This window comes from Belonocnema kinseyi, chromosome 1 (assembly GCF_010883055.1).
Source record: "Belonocnema kinseyi isolate 2016_QV_RU_SX_M_011 chromosome 1, B_treatae_v1, whole genome shotgun sequence".
NCBI lineage: Eukaryota > Metazoa > Arthropoda > Insecta > Hymenoptera > Cynipidae > Belonocnema > Belonocnema kinseyi.
The window spans coordinates 34,470,312-34,483,271 of NC_046657.1; positions in this window are offsets into that span (position 1 = coordinate 34,470,312).

The following is a 12,960-nucleotide window of genomic DNA, read 5'->3' on the forward strand; positions in this document are numbered from 1 at the left end:
TTTGAAATCGGTGTGTTTACTTGTAATTGTCCCAGTGTCTGTTTCCACCGTAACGTTCATTGATGACACGGGGTTAAATCGTTTTCCGAAGTTGTTTCATTCAAATCATGGTTATTTAAAATTTCATTTTCCGCCCCTGACTAGTTTTCATCCACGACAAATTCGACAAAATGAACATGCTTATTTTGTGAAGGTGATTTCTTGAAATATCTATTTGTGCTTTGTGATTGATGGTCACCTCCGGACTCGTCCGTGTTTTTATTTTTATCAAAGCGGCCATAAATATTATCTTGTACGTTTCCGCGCGAGAGATATTCTGGAGAGTCTTTCTTGGGGCCATGGACATAGGAAACACGGGACTAGGCATGCCATCCTAACTTGGCGAGCGGGGTTGAATCCACGGGAGGGGGGAGAATTCCATGAGTAGGGAGAGCCGCAACCTACGATGTGCCATTTCATTATACGCACGAGCATTTTTGCGAACAAACTGTGCATGAAAATATAAACATGTGGGCGCTGCCATGTTTGTCGCAGGACATCAAAAGGTGGCGGACCTCCCCCCTCATTGCATCACCCCCGCAATGGCATGCCTAGGCCCTTGTTTCCTATGTCCATGCTTGGGGCTGATGTCGAGTTGCGGCGCGGTCAGGAAAACACAGCGGGTGGTGTCTCCCCCCTCCATGCTACTACCTTCTCCGCTTCTCCTCATTCAAGAGCGGAAGACGGGAGGAAAATTGTAGCTAGTTAACTTAACTAGTTTTAGTTTTTACTTCCTTTTAATCAATTTATAATTTGTGTTTGTGTGTGTCGTTCCAGTTGTTCCTTCCTTCTTCGTGTTGTCATTTTGTGTTTGCTAGTGTCGTTTCAGTGTATCCTTCCTTCTTCTTGCTGTCAATTTGTCTTTTTGTGTGTGTGAAATGTATAAGAGGGAAATATGTAGCTAATTTCAATATTTATTTCGCTTTATTGAGATAATATTTGGTTAAATAATATTTGATTATTATTATGTATGAACTCTAGCTGAGAAACTAATTAGATTAGTTTATTTGTATTCTAGTATTATATTGTTGACGATACATATTTCCCATCAATTTTTAAAACCGCCTGCATAAAAATTTCTATTTATAATTTTGCTGCCAGTCCTAGGCCTAGGTAAAGTGTGAAGGAAAATTCATGGGAAATGTGAGTTGATCGTTCCACGGCGAACGATGCGACGCGGAGAAGGTAGCAGCATGGAGGGGGAAGGCAGCACCCGCTGATTTTTGACCGCGCCGCAACTTTCGAAAGATTGATCAGATTGGATTTTTCTTTGGCAAACTCTTTTAAGGCATAACAAGAAAAAAGGAGTTTGTAAAAATTTTAAAGGTAGATGAATTGCATTTTTGCATTAAATTAAGTAAGTCACTTAATTTCAACCAGAAATGGAACTTAAATGCAGTGTTTCATATCTGATATACGAGTAATATGATAATTAACTGACAGGTATGTTGAGTTTAGAATGATTTTCATTCGCGTGCTCTGAAATTCAATTCCTGCCGGCAGAAAGGCATGCGCGAAATGCGATGCGCAAACACTTAAACGGATTTCGGCGATTTTAGAACAGGGACCAAGAGAGCAGCTGAGAGTAGCCAATATGGCGTCGATAGCGATGGATAGTATGGATCAACACTAAGCTCATGGTAGTCGGGTCGTCAAAGTTTCCTATTTTGATAAATAGGGTGTCTAAAAAGTCCCATGACGGTTGGATATTTCCGCAGGTAAAATATTTTTCAAAAAATTGAAGGTCATTCATAAAGTAAATTTCAACGAGGAATTCAATGGTGACCTTCATTTTGACTTTGAAGTCGACCTTCATGGCTTTTTGAAGATCAACTTTGTTTTTTAAAAATGGGAACCCCCCTTTTTTTACATCTGCAATCCTTAGAGCGGACAATTCTACGTTCAGGTACGTACCCAAGTCATAGGTCAATTGTAACGTTCACGGTCAGTTAGTGGTTATTTTAAGTTAACAAAGTTTTCCAAGAGGTCAGTGTAATTCCTGAAGTAAATTTCAACGAGAAATTCATTGGTGAGCTCGGTATTGATCTTGGTTACAGAGTTTTGAATATTGTAAAATTATAAGGAAATTTTTCATTAAAGGTTCCAGGTGTTCTGGTGAGAGTTCTGTTCCTCCCCGAAGAGTTATACAGTTCTATACCGTTTTTCGATACCTAAGTCAATACCTAACAATTTATCCCATTTTTCGATCAAACTATACAAGATACGAGAGAAAATGATAGAACTAAAATTGCATTCCCTGAAAAGATCTACAAATTTGTCGGTAATCATTTTTCGATAGGATGCGTAGTTTTTGCTTTTAGTCGTAAAAAACAACATTAAAAATAAAAAAATAATGTTTTGCCAAACGACAAAAGATATGAAAAAAATTAACAGAAAAAAGTTTCTCTTTCGAGAAATATCGAAAATTCATTCAAATTAGGCATAAAAAATGTTTGAAAGGACACGTAGTTTTTGTTTTGATCGTAAAAAAACATTCAAAATAATTTTTTTTTTTCGAAAAACGACACGGTACAAACTAAAATTAACACTTAAGTTGTTCAACCAAAAAACATTGAGAAATTTGTTTCTTTTCCTTCATTGTTATTAAAATTTAAATTATACGATTTTCAAGAAGTATTATCCAATAAAAAATTACACAAAACGTTTACCTTCAATTCCTTACTGTTTTCATTTTTTAATATAGGGACTTTCTTCAGGTGTTCTTGAGAAACTGCATCAAAAGTTTCTTGGTTTGGGTAAAAATACTTGGCTGGCTTTCCACATTTTGTTCTGCTCGTTCTATTTTTCAAAATCTTGGTCACCAGACCTCTCCAGTCTTCTATCTCTCTAAATCCAAGAATTTGTGAATTGATCTCGATTTTTGAGCATATATCGCACACAGGAAGTTCATCATCCAGCGGTTCATTCATTCTTTTAGCAAACACTGACTCGCAGATTTGGCAATTTTTTGTTTTCGTGTCCACTGGTTTTTTAATTATTAGATCGAAAGTTTCTGCTGACTCCTAACAAGAATTGTCTTCTGAAGTATTGGCAATGGCATCTTAAAGTAAATGAGAATGAGAAGTGCATTCTAGTAGGACAAATTCTTACAATATTTTCATTGAAAAGTTTCGTTACGTACCTTATATTGTATCGTCGCCAAAACTGATCGCGCTGCTTTCATGAAAGTCTGCTTCATCAGAAGCATCAATCCTTCTGCTCTCAATCTACATCGATTTTGCTTGCATTAAATTTGACCGACCAACTATGTACGATAGTAGAGCAAGCACAAAATCATCCGCTCTCATCCTAGATGTATTTCTAAACAAATCCTTCTTTACATCCTTTATTTGGCTTTCGCAAGCTGCTCTAGATGCGGGGATTTTATCATACGCACAACTTTCTCTCCAGATGCAGGCCTATAAAGGAAAATACTTTATGTCCCGCTTGAGGCAAATGAGAATTCACGGCAAGTGAAACGCGTTATTACGCTTTCCCGTTTCTTTTTGTTTTACTTCCTCCACTTCTGCTTGTATGGTTTCAAACCGTTTCGTCCATACTTTGTGAGATACATTGGTCACATTCTCCGTCTATTTCTCGAGAATAGACTCATGGCTTGGTCTACTTGGTTGCCACTGTCACTTCTCTAAATAGCTATTTCCCTCCAAGTCGCTAGGATCTATTAGGCTATTCAGGAAATGTCTTTCTTCATCGCATTGTGTATCTTCACAGCTCTCAATAAGAGAACCGTCTGTTTCAGAAGATGCTACAAGTAATATGGTTTTTAATACCTTTTTCGCCTTCTGCATGTCCTGGCATGTGATCAGTTGACCCAGTGACGCTTTGCAAAATATAATTACTTTTTCAGAGTTGGTCTCTTTTTCTAAAAAATCTACATACAATTTTATGAAATGGGCAACGTCCAGTCGTACCTAACAGTCAGGAAGGTCATCTTGTTCACCAGCATTCACATATTCTTCAATGATACAGTATTGCGTAGATGCTTTTATGCTAGCAATAATAATGGCCTTCGCTCTATCGACAGTAAACTTTTTTGGGTTAGAAGCACCTAAACGAACCCATTCGTCCAGAAAGCTTAAAATAGCTGCAGAGTGGCGAACGGAGCTGATCATCTGTGCAACAATAAACTGGCCAGATTCATTGTTGACTACAATTAAATACAAATAAATTGGACTAGATCTAATTCCATCTACGTATTCAATTTCGGAAATCATATCACCAGAAGCAACCATGCTGACACTCGATATCTCACGCAGAGAATTATAAAAATAGAAGCGCGTTTGGTAAGCTGTTCAGAAGTGCACCGAGAAAGGGTTGTATCCAATATTATGGATTGAGCTGTTCCATGTCGTGTTTTTCATTAGTTCCAGTGCTTTTCAAGGATCCGTGTGCAGATGTGTTGAACTAACATATTCAGCCTTTGCCACTCTTAAAACCGAAGAATGGCACAATAGGTGGTTCTGGATCTCCGAATTTCATTATTTTTGCTGCTTCTTCAGTCCGATATAAATTAGCCACCCTTGGTCAACAATTTTTCACCAATCCCAAGGTGAAATGGTTCCCTTAAGTACCGCTTTCTGCATTTGCCAGTATTTTTACCGATGTTTATGGTCCAATCCAAACGAACATCATCAATATAAGTCTCATTGTCCATCTTGCATTCCAATGTACTACCGCAGTAGCAATAACCTGAAAGTAAATACAAATTATAAATACTGTTGCAGAAATGTTCGAAAGGGACACAGATAATATGATTAATAATTTCCGTGATAGTGATATAATAATTTTGACTCCCAAATTGGTAAAATAACATGCGCTCACAACTATTATAAACGAAATGGCCAGATTTATTAGATAAAACCTTACAAAAATCAAGTGAGGTTAAAGAGTATAACCAAAATATACTAAGGGGCTAGGTAGTTCATGAATAGCAAAGTTGACATTTTCATTGCGGAAATGTCCCATTGTGTATTGTTTTCTTTAATAAGTGAATGCGTGCTTATTTTATCGGTGTCTATTTGAGGATTTAGCCTACCCCTTCTAGTTTCACATAAGAATAATAGGGGGTTGGGGGAAATCTCATTTTTTGACATTCTCATCAGAGAAGGCATTAGATTTGTGTAAAATTTAAGTTAGCCAGCAATTTTGGATAAAAATTCAAAAAGTGAGCGTATTTTGAACATTTTTGAGACCACTTTTTTCAAGATTCAAAATTTCTCTGTAAGGATATTCATAGTATTCAAACAGAAGTATAATTTATCCTTATGATTTTTTTATAAAACCAAAATTTACCAGAATTACAGCATTTCCAAAATTTTAAAAAACATACGAAAATGAACATTTTAAGTCAAATTACGCACGATATGAAAAAAAAGTCAAGAGAAGAAAAAATTTTTCCTTTTGAATGCCCTACAAGAATATCATAACAGCTTTTTGAATTTTTTTGAAAAATTGAAAATTTAAATTTTGACAGTATGAAAAAAGAATGGAAAATAAAAAATGACATATTTTTATTCATCTATTTCACAGTATTTCAAAGAAATAGAAATAGACTTTTTTTGTTCAAAATAACGTACAGCCCACAAATATTCACCGATGTATTTACCTTGCGCTACGCGCTCGATCATTGTGCATAGACTTTTTAAAACTAAAGGTGAAAACATCGAAAACAGTAATTTGGTGATTAGGAATTCTCTTTACTTAAAGGTCCTTCGACTTGAACGAATGCATTCTAATCACGTATCTCGTGCTTCGCACTCGAGTTTATCCCTGAAATTTTATATCATTCCCATAAATATATATTATTATAATTCATAACTTACGTTGGTATTAAAACAGACATTGTTTCATTCTTCCGTTTAAAAAAATGCGCATTCGTTAAAATAATTTGGTATTAAACATTTTATTGAAACTTTTTTCATTTTTCCAAAAACTGAATTTTCTTATTTCCAATTTTTTTTTATGATTTAAACTTTACATATACGGCCTACTGAGCAGTCTTACTGTTTTTGAAAGTTCTAAATTATATATATACAGCCACGTCTAATGACCGTTACATAGGTGGTTACAGTTTGTAATGGAATCAATACGACGATCCGGCGAAAGTCTCGTGCATCCTGAGGACACGGAGCGACCCAAGGATGACCGCCTTCTGCATTTTTCCCGCAAGTGTTTTAGCATATTGTTCATACGTAGGAATGATTTTTTCAGGCTACTAACCAGTGAAAGCTTGGCACTTCCAGGAGCGCTGATGATAAGGACGATCAGTTTGACAGAATATTGCGGGTTCAATCGTCGCAACTCCCGTATGAGTTCTCTATAGCTCTCTTTCTTTTCATTCTCTTTGGCTATGATGTTTTTTCCAGCTGGCGCCGAAAAATGTATAACGAACATGGTTCGCTTCTCAAAGTCAAGAAGAACCATGTCAGGCCTCGAGTGTGCAACAGAAACAATTGTCGAGAATGCAGAGTTCCAGTATATGCGGCACTTTTCATTCTCTACAATTGACTCGATTTCCCTAGGAGAATTTAGAGGAGCGATATTAAGATTAATGCCGTAAGAGTGACAGAGATGGTAATAAAATACTCTTAGTGCCGCATTGTTCCTCTAGATGTAGGTTGTTCCCGCATGAGTTGGACAACTAGATAGTATGTGTACCAATTGCTCGGGGTGTGCATGGCACGCCCTACAGCTATTATCGGGAATGTCTTAGCTCAAAGTGTGGCGACGGTATGTTAAGGTGGGAATGACACCGTGTTGACATGCCAAAATGAAACCCTCCGTGCCAGACTTCAATCCGGGTGATTTAAGGAAAGCAAAATTTAGCTCACACGACATTCACTGATCCTCCACATTTCTGTGGAAGATGCCGTGCATCCTCTTATCGAGGAGCTGTTCACGGAAGTTTCTCTCTTGTGCTTTCTTAATCCGGGCTTTTAGGAGTGAGTACTCGAGATAGATAAGATTTGATGCATTTTGCTCACCCCTAATACTGAAGTCAAGTCCGAGTGTTTCAGCAGCCTCCTCCGCTGCTTTGTACAGAAACTCTCCTTTGCCTACTTCCTCGTGATTCCTGACCATTTTAAGAAGAGGGTCTCTTCCATTTGCAACTCTATGTGCTGTACCCAAAATGATCCTGCTGTGAAGACATTCGAAATTCAATATTTCGCGACCACTTTGACGGCGTGAGATGTAGAGTCACGGAACAGAAGACTTTCGATGCATGCTTTTGTTCATGTGCATAACCTTTCGTGTCCTGATATCAAGGGATATGAGCTCGTTCTTCGTCCATGGTACTATTCCAAATGAATAGAGTACTACCGGGACGGCAAGCATATACATTAAATATGATGTAAAAATACGGGCCAACTGCTGATGGGTCGAAGGAAACTTCTTCCACAAGAAGGTCTTGATACCATCTGGTCCCGGGCCCGAATAGTTCTTCAACCTTCTTGATACTTTTTTCACCTCCTCGGTAGTGTGGGTGGGCATTCTTCATGAGGTGTTATGAGGGCATTACACAGCTCCTTCAAGCTATGTATGTTATCTAAGTATTCGTCCAGTCTATGCTGCACTTCGTAGACTTTTCTCAAAAATACTTCGACCTCCTTTGGTTTGGGTGGGTGTTCGACAGTAACTGGAGGGTCTTGAAAGAGTCGAGATGGGTCAGAGAGAAACTGTTGATTTTCTCTGACCCACCTCTCTTTTTGCTCTAGACTTCTCTTATCGTCAGATAGTATCCGTATTCTCTCAACAATATGCTGCCTGATGTCCAGCATATTTGAGTTGTTAAGTGTTTGATAACGGGTCCGGAGTTCGCGCGCGAAATTTCGAACCTGGGCGGTAAAATTCCTGCCAGATGTGATGTAGTCAATCACACACTGAATGCGGGACGCGTACTGTCTTGCCCAGCCTATCTTTATGGCGAGTTCATACATTCGTCTTTTAGTCTTATGATCAACCGTTGGTTTTGTTTTACGGTTCGCATCGGTCAAAGCTTTCGTTGCATCATACACACAACAATTGATAGTCCAGAGGTCGGATTCTTCAGTCAGTCTTTTTAATGTGGAACTTCATGATGATTTCAGAAAAATTCATAATTGGTCGATAAATTGTATTTTAAAAATATAGTCGATATTTTTTAAAAACAAATGCATTATTCACGGTCATCTGTCGATAAACAAAATTTTTTTTCGATATCCTAATTTAAAAAGTTGCCATAGAAAAAAAACGAATTTTTGTGTGGACAAATGCCGGATTAGTGCATTTGTTGATTAAATTTGTTTAAAAATTAATACGATTAATCAACAAATTATGAATTTTGCTCAAATTGTCATACAGTTCCTAATTTATAAAAATTTACATCGAAAAAAAAAGAATTTTTCTATCGAAAAATGCCTGATTACTGCATTTGTTCATTATATTTGTTTATAATATAAAGAATTATGATTTTAAGAGAAATTTGTTTAATATCATATAATTTCCATACGAATTTCTTGCAATATAACTAGAGAAAACGTATGATTATGGAAAATCATGGAAAACATTTTTGCGTCATATTTGTTTATTTATAAAAAATTGAACACCTAATTGAAATATCAGGCTCGACAACTCTGTTAGAAATCTTATCAGATTTTTTTCAATTTTTTTTTTGGTTCAAATTGCTCAATATTTGTATGTTGTACGTTATTTTAATAATTCTAAAATCTTTAACTTAAAATATTTTTCATTTGAGATCTTCTGAATCTGTTCCAAATCAAACATTTTTAATGTTAAAGATTGAACAACAGTGTCTTCGGAACGTGGGATTTTTCAGCCCCCACCACTCTCCCACCTGGGAGCGACCAATTCAAACGTAGTGTGTCGGTGAGTCGGCTCTGTTAAATGCTGCGAAGTCCAGCCTCGTGTAAAGCCGAAAATGCACGAGCAGGAATCCGAGTTCTCCCGACCTCACGAATGACGATCTAGCTGCTCCTCGAATTTATTCAGGTTTTGAAATCCCGAGTTACCTTAGAACCATTAGGCTTATTGCGAAGCGCCAAATATAATTGACTTTATGTAAATAGATGTAGGAGACAATACTTCTGGGTCTAAAATGTTTCAAATTTAGTGCTGCATGCCTCAATTATATTTTTAGTAAACAATGGATTTTTAACTCATAAAAAAAAAATTCGACAAAATAGTTAAATTTTCAACCCAAAAAATTACTTTAAAAAATAAATTTTTTAACTTAAACATTGTAGTTTATACTGAAGTTTGCAGTTGAAAAAATTAATTTTTAAACCCAAATAAATGCGATTTTATCAACAAAAGAAATTAATTATTATCTAAAACAAATTAATTTTTAAAGAAGAATAATTCGCCAACAAAGAAGATAAATTTATAACTAAAAAGAAAATGTTTCAAGAAAAAAAATGGTCAACAAAATTGTTCAATTTTCATCAATAGAAACGAATTTTAAATTAAAAAAAATAAGTAAGCGATCAAAAATGGACTAGTTAAATTTTCAGACAAAAAATGGAATTTGCAACTAAAGAAATTAATTTTCAACTAAAAGTATAATATTTCAACGAAAAATTGAATAGATAAATTTTCATTTGAAAAATAATTATCAACCCCAAAAAATCAAAGTTTCAACAAAACAAATATTTTAATTTTCAAACCAATAACTTTCTACCGAAAACAGGATTTCGAAATTTTCAAAATCAATTTTAAAACAGTACAATTTTTGTTAACAAAATAGATAAATTTTCAACGAAAAACGGTTAAATTATCAGTTTAAAAATCAATTTACAACCAACAATTTTTCAGCAAAATAGTTTAATTTCCAAAAAATAGATGAACTTTTAACCATTTTATGACAAAATAAAAGAAGTTTCAACAAAAAATGCATTTTCATCCAAAGAAATGAATTCTTGATTAAAATAGATGAATTTTTAAACAAGAAAAATAATTTTCTACCAAAAAAGAAGGATTTTTGACTGAGAAAGTTCAGTTTCCTACCAAAAAAATTCAACCAAAAATGATACAATTAAATTTTTAGTATAAGAAAATGTTTTTCAACAACAACAAAATCGAATTTTCAACAAAACAGTTAAATTATCAACCAAAATAGTTATTTTACAAAATTTTAATTTTAAAATATTTTCATTTTCGAAGGAAGAAATGAATTTTCAACTGAAAATTGTTTAAAAAAAAACATACAATCGAATTTACAACAGAATAATTCAATTTTTAAACATATAGTTAGATTTTAATTTAAAAAATTATTTTTCAACCAAAAATGGAATGGAATGAATTATGAAAGAAAATTAAAATCGTTTGAAAATTTTCAATAATTTAGATTTACAAAAATGTACTTTAAAAAAAAATCAAAAAGATTTTGAAACACATCAAAATATTTCCTAAAATGTAAAAGAGTGTACAAGATTTTAAAGCAAAATGTTTCAATTTGATAAGATTAAAAAGTTTAAAAAAACGTAAATAAACCAGTAATTTCAAGAAATATTTAGAAGAATGGAAGAGATTCAAATCTAATTTTAGGCTTAAATTTTTTAGAAATGTAGATTTTCAAAGATTTCGAAAAAATGAACTTTAGAAGCTTTAAGGGAATTCAGAAAGATTTCAAGGAGATAAAATTATTTTTCTTAAAATTCTTTGTGAAAAATTTAAAAGATTATGATTCAATTTTTTCACATCTTGAATTAAGGAACATAATTCTTATTAGGCCTTCTTGTGCAATTTTGTGACACAATTTTTTAAATTATATGTTGCTTTACAAATCTACTTTCAAATTTGAGTAGAATTGATGAGATTAAAAAAGAATTTAAAGTTCAGAGGAGTTTTAGAAACGTAGGATAAACTGATTTAAAAAACTGAAAAACCTAAAAATTCCTGTAGAAGAATAAGAAAGATAGGCCTGAAAATTGTGTACAATTATCAGTATTTAAAATTAAAATTCGAATGATTTTTTTAAAAATTACTTTCAGCACATTTCTTCTCAAGCGGAATCCCCGATTTTAATCGCAAGAGGTTCAATTATTTCCAATCAGAATAAGTAATTACATCAATTTTGAAAATTCAAAAAAGATAACTTGGAATAAGTACAATGAAATTTGAAAAAAGTTTATTTTAATTATACATAAAATTTGTTGAATTATTTCTAAACATATGGAAACATTAAAAATTGTAGTATTTAAATACACTCAACATTTCAGACTTTTATATTAAATTTTGATAAGATATAATAGATACGTATGTAAAATGAAAAAAATAATAATAAAAGTCGATAAACGAATAATTTTTTTGGAATTAATTCTAACAGAAAATTGAAAAAAGATTACAAAACATTTTTTATTATTTCCTATAAAATGTCTAAAAAGTACGTAAAATATTTTGAAGCAAAATGTTGTAATTTTTCCATATTACTTAACTTTAGAAAAATTAAGGAACATAATTCTTTCAAATTTGAGTAAGTTTTAGAGATATTCAAAAATTTTGAAACGATTCGAAAATAATGAAAACTTCCAAAGATTTTTAAAGGAATAATTAACATAATTTTTTATTTTCAACAATTAATTCGAAAAGATTATGTTTAAACATTTCAAAATATTGCAAAAGATTTCAAATGTTCTCAAAGCATCTGAAAAACTTTGGAGGCATTTTTTTTAATTTTGCCGAATTAAAAAAAAAACCAGGAAAAATTTGAATAATTTTTAAAGATTAGAGATTGAAAGGTCTGACAAGATTAGAAAAACAGAATTATTTTTCTAATAATCGTGTGAAAGTTTTTAAGAATTGTTTATTTAAAAAAATGTACTTTAAACAAAAATTCAAGCAGATTTTTAAACGCATCGAACGATTTCCCAAAATTTAAAAGAAGAGTGTACAAGATTTTAAAGAAAAAAGCTTCAATTTGTTAAGATTAAAAAGTTTAAAAAAAAAATAATAATCAAGTGAATTCAGGAAGTATCTAGTAGACTTGATAAGATTAAAACAATTTAAACTTTAGAAGTGTTTTAGAAATGCAAGATAAACTTTAGGAACTTTACCAATATCTTGAAGAATTCAAAACGTTTTAAATAGATAACAAATTTTCATAATATTTTTTAAAATCCTTTATAATAAAAATAAAATGTCTTAAAAATCTCCTAGGAACTTTTCTGATACATCTGATATATTCGAAAATCTTTTTTTTCATTTTCTTAAGAATCTTATAATAATTATTTACATATAAATTTATAAACTGATAATATTCATTTTATTGTATATAAAATCTTTAAAAAATCTTCAATGCCTTAAAATACTTATCTCAAAATTACAAAATTTAGCTTTTACAATTTTATTCTAATTGTAAAATAATTGTAATTGGAAATTGATTGTAAATAATTGTAAAATAAATGCAACAAAATTTATTTTATGGAGAAATATATCATGATTATAAAAAGAGAAAAAAAAATGTTAAGGTAAGTCTTTGTAGCATTTTAATAACTAATGAACATATTTTTAGATTATTTTTCCTTGATTCTGGCCGAGGGTCAAACATGGTACAAAAAACCTTCGTGAAATTTTAAATAAAAACTGTACTCTCTATACATTAATTTTTTTCAATTAAGAATAATAATAATTTTATAAATATTGCCAAAATTTATTTGAATATGATATACAATGATTTTTATTAAAAAAATTCCTGTAAATAGTTGGTATTTTTTAAATTTTACGATATTTGTGTAGCATGTTTGACCTTAGGAAATAGATTTCAGGAATAAAATTATAAAAATATCTCCATTAGTTAGTAAAATACGAGGGTAGTTCAATAAGTCCTTAGAATGAAGTATGAAAACAATTTTTTTTGGGTAAATTTTTTTTAATTTTTCAACATAATCTCCTTGGAGCTCTATA